This window comes from Dipodomys merriami, unplaced genomic scaffold (assembly GCF_024711535.1).
Source record: "Dipodomys merriami isolate MVZ:Mamm:240054 unplaced genomic scaffold, mDipMer1.0.p SCAF_2, whole genome shotgun sequence".
Lineage (NCBI taxonomy): Eukaryota > Metazoa > Chordata > Mammalia > Rodentia > Heteromyidae > Dipodomys > Dipodomys merriami.
Window position 1 is genome coordinate 87,021,630 of NW_027203381.1, and position 13,109 is coordinate 87,034,738.

Consider the following 13,109-nt stretch of genomic DNA (forward strand, 5'->3'; position numbering starts at 1 on the left):
CAGGAGAAAGTCCAACCTCAGGATAGCAAAAAAAAAAAAAAAAAAAAATTCCCCAAACAGATTAAACAACATAGAAAGATATAAAATAGCCATACAAATATCAACAGACTTTTATATACTAACAGTTAATAGGCGAAGAAAGAAATCAGAAAAACAATCTTCTTCACAATAACCTTAAATAAAATTAAAAATGAATAAATAAAACATACCTAACATAAATAAAATATACCTAAGTATAAACTTAACCAAGGAGTAAAAGACTTTACTATGAAAACTATAAAACCTTGATGCAGTCAAAGACATCAGACAATGGTCATACATTTGCAGAGTTAATGTTTGAAAAATGGCCACACAGCCCATGGCAGTGTGTAGATTCAACACAATACCAATCAACCTTCCAGTATCATTTTTTCACACATAAAGAAAAATGATTCCAAATGTTTATATGGCAGCATAAAATGAAACCTCAAATGGAAAATATAATTCTAATAAATTGAGTAATGCAGAAACTTTCATAGTATCATACTTTGATTTATACTATAAAGCTTATAGTAACAAAAGCACCATGACACTGACACAACAGTGGACATGAAACCACACAATTAAGGACATCTAACTTTTGACAAACGATTAAAAAACATACACTGGAGAAAAAGATTCCCCTTCAACAAATGTTACTGGCAAAACTATATCATCATGTAGATGGCTCAATCTAAATTCTTTCATCCTGCATTAAAAACTCCAAAAGTATTGAAAATCTTAATGCAAAATGTGAAACTTTTTGTTGTTTGATAGTATGAGGTTTGAATATAAGGCCTCATGATCACTTGGAATTTTTGCTGACAGCTGACACTGCTTCTTGAGCCATGCCACCAGCCCTGCTTTTTGCCAGTTATTTCAAGATGGAGTACTCTTTCCTGCCTGGAGCTAGTCTCAAACTATGATCCTGAAGTTCTCAGTGCACTGGATAGTTGTAAGTCATCTGCACTAAGTTAAGATATGAAATGTAAAAACATGTGCAAGAACACAGGACTTTACAATTTAGACGGGGGAGGGAAGAGTTGGAGAGGTGGGGAGGGAAGGGATGGTACGGAAAAACAAAGGAGGGTGTAACAATGCTCAATAGGAAATGGACGCATTACCTTACTCACGACTGTAACCCCTCTGTACAGTATCTTTACAATAAAAATATATATTAAGAAAAAACACATGGAAAACTCTGGAGTATATGGGATGAAGAAGTTATTTTTCTGAACAATAACCCCATTTTTCAAAAAAAATAACAAAATGTCACTCAATGTGAAGACTGGGGTCTAGAGAAGGCTCTTGGAATTTAAAATTCAGTTGTTTTTAAAACTTATTAAACTTTAAAATAAAGTGGGTGAGTTTCCAAAGGATATCTTCTCATTTTTCCAGAGACAAATGAGAACCTTAATTTATCAGCATAATACAAAAATGTATGGATTTTTGTATTCACAAAGACCTTAGTAGCAGTTCCCGTTTGATTTGCTTTACAACCATAGAAATAAACTAAAATTCTGAGCCTCTGTTATTGGGTTAATAAAATCAGAAAAAAAACAAAAGTTCTATAAATAACTTTAATGTTAACAATTAGGTTTACTTTGTGTAAAAATATTTTATAAGGATTGAATATAAAGTTAATATTATTTCTTTCTGTTTGAAGTATATAGCGCAGTTTTAAAAGCTCAAATAAACTTTGCTAGAAAAATACAATGGTATTCCTCCTTGGAAGTCAATTGAAATTATGAATACATTATTTACTCTTGTGTTTCCTACAACAATAAGTGTTATAGATGATTCACAATTCATTTTCCTAGCCTTTCCTTGCTTAATTTGTCTTTGATTGTGTGTTTTTCCTCTCCATTTACTGTGGGTATATACACTATTTATCTTTGACTATTACCAATTAGCATTACAAAAAGAATGCTTGATTTTGTTATAATGATTATTAATAACAGCAAAGATAAAATGAGATAAAATCGAGACCGTTAGAGCAAAATGGACTAAGACATGTGTCTGGACTCTGAACTTTCTGAAGAAAGACAAAATTGGTGGTTTAGAAATATTAATGCCATACATAATTGAATATACATAAAAGATAACTTCCATGATAAGAAAAATTGACAGAAACCAAATGTTATGTATTATTTATAGAATTATAAGTAATGATCACACAAATAATAATATATGTTTAGTCTCCAGGATGTAGCTTTAAAAAGTAAGAGACATGTCCTTCTTAATCACACTTCTACTCTGTTGACAGAATAGAGAGATGGAGCTGGAAAAAAAGACATAACAAGAAAATGGTGTATATATACACAATGGAATTCTATGCTTCCATCAGAAAGAATTGCATCACTCCATTTGTAAGGAAATGGAAAGACTTGGAAAAAATTATATTAAGTGAAGTAAGACAGACCCAAAGAAACATGGACTCCATGGCTTCCCACATCTGTAATAATTTCTTTTTTTTAATGTATTTATTTTTTTATTGTGAGAATACCATACAGAGGAGTTTCAATTACATGGGCAAGGTAATGAGTACATTTCTTATCAAGCAGTTGCCTCCTCTTTGTTCCCATCCCCCTCCCTTCCCATACTCTCCCCGCCTCCCCCCACCAGATTCTCCACGCCCCCACCAAAGTTGTGAAGTTCGTTTTTCAACATAACGACTTGTACATCTTAATGTTGCAATGGGTCTACATGTATCCCTAGTTAAACGATTTGTTTTTGCCCTTCCCCTCCACAAATTATACCAAAATCAAATACAGTGAAAGCAGGGGTAATACCGTGCTGGAGGGACATGCAAGGCAACATAAAAATCATCTTATAAATATGTTAGAGACAATCGCATGAAAGAAAAAAACAAACACTTGAATATTTATCCCTGAACATCAACTTATCTGAACTTTTCTGCTTGACTCAGACATATACTAGTTATTGCAAATAAGGGAAAACATGGGACCAATGTTTCTTTGGACCTGGCTTTTACTTCACTTAATATAATTTTTTCCAAGTCTTTCCATTTCCTAACAAATGGACAATGTCATTCTTTCTGATGGAGACATAGAATTCCATTGTGTATATATACCACATTTTCTTGATCCATTCATCTACTGAGGGGCATCTGGGTTGGTTCCATATCTTAGCTATGGTAAATAATGCTGCAATAAACATAGTTGTGCTGGTAGCTTTAGTATGGTCTTGTTTGTGATCATTTGGATAAGTGCCCAAAAGTGGGATTGTGGAGTCATAGGGGAGCTCTATGTGGAGTCTTTTGAGGAACTTCCATACTGCTTTCCAAAGTGGTTGAACAAGTTTACACTCCCACCAACAATGTAGTAAGGTTGCCTCTGTCCACATCCTCTCCAGCATCTGTTGTTATTAGAGTTCTTTATTATAGCCATTCTAACTGGGATGAGGTGGTAGCTCAATGTTGTTTTGATTTGCATTTCTTTTATGGCTAGAGAGGTTGAACATTTCTTCATATGTCTATTGGCCATCCAACATAATTCATCACATAAACAAGAGTAAGGATAAGAACCACATGGTTATCTCAATAGATGCAGAAAAAAGCATTTGACAACATCCAACACCCTTTTATGATGAAGATTCTGGAAAAATTAGAAATCCATGGAACATTCCTCAATACAATAAAGGCTGTATATGACAAACCTACAGCTAGCATTATACTCAATGGTGAAAAACTAAAGCCATTTCCTCTGAACTCAGGAACGAGACAAGGATGTCCAGTCTCTGCACTGCTCTTCAAGCTAGTATTAGAATGCCTAGCTACAGCAATAAGACAAGATGCAAACATAAAGGGGATCCAAATAGAGAAAGAAGAAGTAAAACTCTCCCTCTTTGCAGATGACATGATCTTGTATTTAAAGAATACCATGGACTCCGCTCCCAAATTACTCTAGGTGATTCAAAACCTTGGCAAAGTAGCAGGGTATAAAATTAACCCCCCAAAATCAATGGCTTTTCTGTATGCCAACAATGAGAAAAGTGTGGCTGAAATTAGGAAAGCAGCTCCATTCTTAATAGCCCCTCAAAATATTAAATACCTAGGAATTATCCAAAGAAGTGAAGGACCTCTATGATGAAAACTTTAAAAACCTGAAAAAGGAAATCAAAACAGATCTTAGAAAGTGGCAAAAACTCCCATGCTCTTGGATTGGAAAGATCAACATCATGAAAATGGCAATACTACCCAAGGCTATCTACAAATTCAATGTGATACCTATCAATATTCCAACCTCATTCTTCAAGGAAATCGAAGAGGCAATCCAAAACTTCATATAGAATAATAAAAGACCCCGAATAGCAAAAACAGTCCTTAACAGAAAGGACAGTGCTGGAGGAGTATCAATACCAAATTTCAAACTCTACTACAAAGGTATAGTAATCAAAACAGCTTGGTACTTGCACAAGAACAGACCTCAGGACCAATGGAATAGAATTGAAAACCTAGAAATGAACCTACAGACCTATAGCCATCTAATAATTTCTATTTATCTAAGATAATCCTAGCAGAGGATCACAATAGCTCTATATCTATGTACATATGACCATATAAAATTATGCTAATCCAAATGAACTCCATGATGTGGAAACATGAGAGTTTTCTTTGTTGTTTTTTATGTACTGCATACCTTTGGTTTATCTTCTGTTGTCACTGAATTCGATTTTGGTACCTTGTGCCTTGTATATACATTTTTCTGAATTGAGGAAGGGAGGCAAAACCACAAATGGTGAGACAAAGGACAAAGGGCAAACCAATGCCACAGCCATATTCCCAAGACAATATGTTGGAAATGACCTGTATAACTTGGAGGTAGGGGGAATTGAAGGGGGAGGAAAAGTGAGGAAAAAAGTGAGGGAGCTGGTAACAATGTTCTGTAATGTAACCCCTGTCCATCATCTTGACAATAAAATCAAATGTTAAAACAAGGAAAGATGTAAAGTATGAAATTATCCAAGCTGTGCTGGATAAACTGGAAATCAGAATATGTACCATGAGATTGTACAATACTCTGGCTATGTCCTCTATACTTTTCTTTTTCATCTACCATTTAGTCAGAGAAATACAACCATAATTGATTACTAAGACTCACAGTTTCTGAAACCACACACACGCACACACACACTGCCCCCAGTAAAGTCAAAGAAAGATCCTTAGTTTGATTAGTATCTACATTTCTACTTTTTTTTGTTTCTGTTGTGCATTTGAAAAAGGAGATACATTTGTAGAAATATGACAATTGTTGTGAACTATTAAGGGTGACAAAATAAAATTTAAATACTAAAATCTATTCAATTTTGAAGTAAAAGTTTTTTGTCACCTATTTTGATATACAGAAGATATGATTTTTAAAAAGGGCAGGTTTACAAGAAATACCAAAAGTATCTGCAATGACATTTTCATTGTAGAAGGAATCAGAAATAAATGTGGAGTATTCTCCATTTTAATTTCCTCAATTTATATTTTGTATATAATTTTGTACTTCTGAAACTATATTTATCATCTGTGACATAAATTATTTCATAGTAATATTCAAAACATCATTGCAGCTTACAAAATCCTTTTGTAATAAATATTATAATAAATAAAAATAAGATTATGTAATTAAAATTTACTTAAAAAGCCAAAAGCTTGACACAATTTTGATAAACTTGTTAATAATTGCATCATTTCCTATTTGATACATATTATTACATAGGAAGAAAAAATATAAAAAGAAGGCAATCTACTAAATTGAGGGATTAAGATGTTGTAAACATATTTATTTGATGGAACAAGAATGCTTTCATAGCCTGGCTCTGGTGGCTTACACCTCTAATCCTAGCTACTCAGGAGGCTGAGATCTGAGGATCACAGTTATAAGCCAGCCTGGACAGGAAAGTCCATGAAACTCATCTCCAATTAACCACCAGAAAACCAGAAGTCCAACTGTAGCTCAAAGTGATAGAGCACTAGCCTTGAGCTCAAAGGCTCTGGGATAACCCAGGTCCCAGAGTTCAAGCCTAATCCCACAACTGACAAACAAACAAAACAAATTGCCTTCATAATTGCATGCTTTTGTAACTTAATGAATTGAAGGGATAAGTCATTAGACTATCAGGTTGATATATTGGAACTGAAGGAATGGCACACAGAAAATCTGAGATGGAACCAGGTTTATATTGTTCTAGTAATTTAACAAAGTGATTAATGGGCCTAAGTAGAAGGAAGAAGAAACTGCTGGGGATAGAATTAGAGCAATAATTGAAAGCAAGTTCATGTAGGGTCATATAAACCATCAAAATGACTTTGCACTTGCTGTCCTGTTTTAATAGCAAGACCTTTCCTATTTGTTTGAAGTTACCTTGCTAGAAATAATTAGTTGTTTCAAGTGTGACACAAAAAGAGATACTGGTGAACTTATAGGACTCTGGTCATTGGACATTTTTAAGGCTAGAGAAGCAACACTGTTTCCTCTAATTCAATCTGATTTTCACATGCAAATTATTTAATTTGCATAAATTCAGTTGTTACCATGTGAAACTGAGAAGTGCCAGAAAGTCCTCAAGCCTGCAAATGCTTTCAATTCAAGTCTTAGATAGTCTAAAATTTAGTTCTCTGAACACCATTGTCAAAAAGATTGGGAATGGGTTCATAGATGTAAGAACACATTTACCTTAGAAACACAGCTCCTTACAAGATTATTGGTTTATATTTAAACATCTGAAGGTTTAAATTTAAATTTTATTTGTGCTTAACCCTTCATGTGTCATCAACCATAGTAAAGGAAATTCAATAGTCCATGATATTAGCATTAAACTGAAACCTGTGCATGTAATAAGAAAAAAATGTAGTTCTGCCACTCTCATTGAAATTAAAAATATTAGTAAAGATAAAATACGCAAATGAGATTTTTCCCAAAAGAGAAAAAAACAGGCTTACATAAATTTAGTCATTTTTATCTTTCTTTGTATCCAACAGTTCAATTTTATTGTTCATTTAGAAAGTTAGATCAAGATAGTCAACATTTAGTTTACATTCTATGATTCAATTTATATAGCATAAATCCAATGATAAAAAAGATATAAAAAAGCAAAATGTGAGTTCAGACATAGAATAATAGAAGTTTTCTTTGCTTTATGGAATCTTTTCTTTCTCTGAGCTTGCTCCTTCATTAAACAGTCATAAAATTAATGTCATGGTTAAGTATTTACTTTATAAAATAATTTTATATACTGAGCTTGAATTAAAAAAAATCTAAATCTCTGTTGCTCAAATCTTGTTTGTCTTTGCCTGACTTCTCGGTGGTACCAATTTCTTTCCACCTCCCCAGTTCTATGTTATACTTTTTCATGATCCAATAACCATCCCTACTCCAATTGAAAAAGACTAAAGCAACTCTAATTTTATGTGATTGAATATGCCCAGCTACACTGAATATGCTAGTGATAAATTTCTCATAAATCTTTTATTAGATCAATAATCCATGTTCAAAATTATTACTGATTTCTACCAGTGAGCTAGTTTAGAATACATACTGAAAACTGGAGCAGAAATAAAACCTTGATTTGCATCAGATAACAACTGTCTATGAAACTGTAGAAGTTTTCCTGAATACTGAGATTCGAATATTGCAATTGATATCTTAAAAAAGAAAATATATATGTACATAGGAATTTTGAGTTATGATTACATGAAAACCACGTACACTATAACTATTATGAGTTGCATGTGATCACTTCTATACTTGGTGGCTCCATTTGGGGAATTTTACTGTCTTAAATATCAGTTGAATTAACCAAAGACATTTTGATAGTTCCCCATAAAATCAAAAGTCGTAATTGGATTTTATGAAACATTTTGAATGCCAACAGAGAAATACTTGCAAATGGGATTTAAATAGATATTAAAAGAAGTATTGGTGTAACACAGTTAAACATATTTTGTAGTATCTGTTAATCAAAATGGGAAGTGTACAGGACTTAAGAGTAAAGTCAGTTGATTACTTGTGCTAACCTCAATGCTTAAAATATGCTCTCAAAAATGTAACAATGTATTTTAAGTGGATTTTAGACTCTATTGTTTTGTTTTCTTTGACAGTTAATGAATACTTTATATATATATAAGCTATAATAATTTGCTCCTTTCCTCTGACTTTTCTATGATTCTTCATCCTGTCATTATGCTGATATATATTTTTCACACATCCTAGTTACAAATATGCTATGCTAAGATTCCACATGCTTTGTAAGGAAAACATCACTGGAAAGATTGTGCCAATTTTGTCCAATTATCAAACAATTCTATATGGCATAGCCTTTGCTGTATAACAAAAGAAGTATAAATATTAAAGTATAGTATTAAATTTCAAAATAATATTACTGGATTTATTATACAGAATATTTAACTTTTTCTGAGTTCTTATCATCTCAATTTTTAAGTATCAGAAATAAGCACCAAAAGGAAGATGAAAAAATAAAATACATAAAATGTGATATTTATATGAAATATTAGTGTGAGCATTGTAAGGATTTTAAGACTTTTCATTCTTTTTAACATAATGGTGAGGCAAACATTCATTTCATGTTCATGGAAATAATATTAATTGTGCACTTACTCTGTTTAAATCACTGGACTTGAAATTGAGATCAATAACCAGATAAAGACAAATGACAAAAGTTTAATAAAGCAAGATTTTGTCTGATTAAATACTTTATGATATAACTGATTTAAAATATGTATATAGGTTAATGAAAAGATTTACACAGAGGACACTGATAAAAGAAATTCAACGTGTGGCTGATTATGAAAAATAAATTGTTTCTAACATATTTATAAGGTGATTTTTTTGTTGCTTTGTATGACCCTCCCCCATGGTATAAAACCCCTGTTTTCACTGTATTTGATGTTGGTATAATTCCTGGAGGGGAAAGGAAAAAACAAATTGTTTAAATAAGGATACGGGTGGACCCATTGCAACAATGAGATGTACAAGATGCTATGTCGAAAAATGAACTTTACAACTTTGACAGAGTGGGAGGGGAGGGGGGAATGTAGCCATGGAGATGGGAGGGCAGGGATGGGAAGAGAAAAACAAAGGAGGAGGCAACAATGCTTGATAAGAAATGTACTCATTAACTTGCCCATGTAATTGTAACCCCTCTGTACAGTATTTTCACAATAAAAAAACATTAAAAATAAAAAATCATGTTTATTTCATACTTATTAAATAATAGCTACATGTATGAAACTGTGCTGATTTTTAGGTTATATCTATATCCCAGAATCCAACTGCCTTAAACAAATCAGACTTTTTCTCCGAGGTCTGTAAGATTCGTTAGCTTCCCGTTACTATAGAAAAATACTCAAGGCAATCAACTGGTAAGAAAAATGACAGTTCATGGTTCTGGATGTTCCAGTCTGAGAATGAATAGTCCATCATTTGGGATTTCTGGTAAGTATAACACATCATGGAAGGGGCACACTGTAAAGTACACTGGTTACCACATGGACTAGTATACAAAAGGCCCAAAGACCCTTTCAAGGTCACATCCTTCATCCAAAAGACGCCTGGCTTTTTACAAAACCCCTACTTCCCAAAATTCCCTCTATCCTAATACTGTCACCCTGGTAACCCAGCATCAAGGATTTTTTGCATTAACTCATCACAACCACAGCAGTCAGAGACACAGTAAACTGTAGAGCTGAAAATGGAACAGAGTTACAGAGTGAATACCTTTTCCACTTTAGCATTTAACATATAATATTTTGGTAAAAGTAGACACATATGACAACCACATAATAAGATGAGGAATCAGTTGTTGAACATTTGAGTTCAAAGGTATGGACTGACTAAGGTCCAAAAGAAGAAAATATAGATTACAGTGTATGAGTGAGAGGGGTAGAGAGCAAAGTCATTTCAATCAAAGATATTCACTTGGAAAGGGAAGTAATAAAAAGGCTTGAATATTATGTTGAGGTTAATCAATATAATAGAAGAAATATGGATCCTTCTGAAAGTGATAAAACATTAAGTATTGTATTAGACAGAATGGAGAGCAGAGGAGACTGTCCAACTTGACCTCTGTCCTTGAAGATTACAGTGATATGAAAAAAGGTTAAAAATTTTTAGAAGATGCACAAGTGATAGAGGTGTGGAAATAAGAATGTGGTGTCATGATTTTTGTAAGTCTCAGTAGTTAACCTGATAGATATTTCAATCTTCTGGAATTTAGAAGTGGAAAATGGCCTGGAAATATAGCTCTTGATCTAGATTTGCTGCACATCTAATACCAAAAGCAAAAGATTGAACACACCCAAGAGGAAAGTAACCACTGATGCTGGTGTGAACAGTGTTGACCAGTGTGTGCTGCCAGTCAAATCAGGGTCTTTTCAGAAATATGGGATGTCAGTATGAAAAGAAAACTGCATGTATATAGGTGTATAGATACATAAGTGGACATACGAACGAAGTGTCTGAATAATTCAGCTTGAGATTGTGCAAATCCTATGAATTTGCTATGATTTTCAGATGTAGTTATATGTGGAAATGTGTTGCAAGACTGTTGCAGATTATGTAAACCTGCCTAACTAGAGGCATCAGATAGTTGAAAATAAACCCCATAAAAAGAAACTGGGGCACATTATTCAGAAAGATACTCTATGCAAAAATATTTTTGCTGAAAAAAAAAGAGCTGACCAGAGAAAGTTGTGTAGAAAAATGAAAGAGCTAAAGTAATGAATAGGAAACATTTCTCTGAATTCCTCAGGTTTATTTTCAGAGTCTGCAGAATAACAAAATTCTAAAGAATTGTAATCTTATCATGAAAGATGAGAATGTAAAGCTATATAAAACATACCAATTATTCGTGTTTTTAGGCAAGGAAAGAGAATCTCTAAAAGTTACTGATGCAGAAACAAAAGGAAAAATGTTCATAAATATTCCACTCTGCTGAGATATCTTTTTAAATAATGAATATATTGACCTAAATTATTGTATACAAACTTTATTGTAACTAACAGAAAAGAGAAGAAAATTTGATTGACTATGCCTATTTATCAAAAAAAACTTTAGAAAGCACAAACTGGGTGTTGGTGGCTCAGGCCTGTAATCCTAGCTACTCAGGAGTCTGAGATCTGAGGAACACGGTTCAAAGCCAGCCCCGGCAGGAAAGTCCATGATACTCATCTCCAATTAACCACCAGAGAACCGGAAGTGATGCTGTGGCTGAAGTGGGAGAGCGCTTGCCTTGAGCTGAAGAGCACATGGACAGCGCCCAGGCCCAGAGTTCAGGTCCCACGACTGACCAAAAACAAAAGAAAAAAAAAAGCAAAGAAGGGAAAACCTTAGGTTTGTTAGTATTATCCCCACGTTTGGTCCTCAGCTCCACCCAGCCCTGAGCCCCTCCTTAGCCTGGAGTTCCCGCCCTACCCCTGGCCACTCCCTACCTCACTTCCTGTCCCCTAGACTCTCCTGCTATCTGGATAAGGACAAATGCCATGCATTCCCTCTCCAGAGAAATATGGCCTCTCTAATAATAATCTTATAATAATCATTCTCCTGAGCCTGCTTGCCTCTGGGTGGTTCCCTGGGATGGACAGTGAAGGATCCTTTCTATGTATGCATACCTTGAGGAAATAATAGAACTGCAATGATGTTTACGACACAAAATGTCCTGAAGAGTTGTCATCTATGTTTATCATGGCCGTATTTACCATAGCATTCGGTTGTTAGTTTGGGACATGCTGCCCAATGGATGGTTCACTGAACTTCTGAGAAAGTCCAAGTAGTTGAATGTTAGAAATTTGTGTGTATATTGCTGACCTTTCATTGGATGTATTAAAGCACTAATATGGACAAAAATCATTTTTGTTTGCTTTGTTTTGGTTGGTCATGGGCTTGAACTCAGGACCTAGGTACTGTCCCTGAGCTCTTTTGTTCCAGGTTAGCACACTACCATCTGGAACGTCAGTGACACTTCCGGTTTTCTGGTAGTTATTCGGAGGCTGGTTTTGAACTGTGATCCTCCGCTCTCAGCTTCCTGAGTAGCCAGGATTACCGATGTGAGCAACCAATGCCCAGCTTTAAAAACAAAACAAAATGAAACACTTTTTTTTTTTTAGGTTTTATCATGAAGATGTTGTACAGAGGGGTTACATGAGTAAGGCAATGAGTACATTACTTGTCAATCATTGTTACCTCTTCCCTTCCTGTCTTGTTGTCCCACTATTTCTCTCCTCCCCTACTTCCCCCACTCTTCCTGTTCCCAACCCTCACCCCACCCCACCCCCACCAAGTTGTAAGGTTCTTTCTAATATATTGCCCTCTGGGTATCCTTGTTGCAATGGCTCATCCTGTGTCCTTGTTTTTGTACCTTATTTTTACTATATACAGCTTGAGTCATTCATAAGTCTAACCAAACACCAAGCTGGAACATTTTATGAAACATCAGTATTGAACCATATTTCTCCAATGGTGCCGGACCTAAAGCAACAATGGCTCAGAGAGTATTCAGAAAACTTTTTGGTGTATCTAGACAATTATGTTTCAAAACCACTGATCTGCCTACTAATGGAGGTAAAATGTGATTCCACATGCCAATCTCAGTCCTACCTCATGGTCAATTCTTTGCACGAATTAGTCTTCCTTTGTCAGTATAATTCAATTGCCACTTTTGTTCATCCTCCTGTCTTCTAACTTGCTGTTGAAAAAGAGAGAGCACTCCAGCTGCTTCAGCACATTTCTGTGTTTTGTGGGTTCCATGAATGTACACAGGCCTGTTTAATGCTCTACCCGCGATGCTCTGTCTTCCCCCACATAGCCATATATTTCTTCTAAACAATCTGCAAAGGAACATCTCTGAAAATAAAATGAGATGAAAAGGAATTAAACAGAAGTGCTCGAGATCCATAACACTCACTAAAATCCACCCCCACAGGGATTACTAATGCCCACATGCTCAGATATAAAACCAATCCTCCACATGGAACTCCTTACATTTTACACTCAGAAGTAAAGTTCTTTACTTGACCTTGACAATGCACAAAAATTATATCTCTATACATATAAATACATATTATA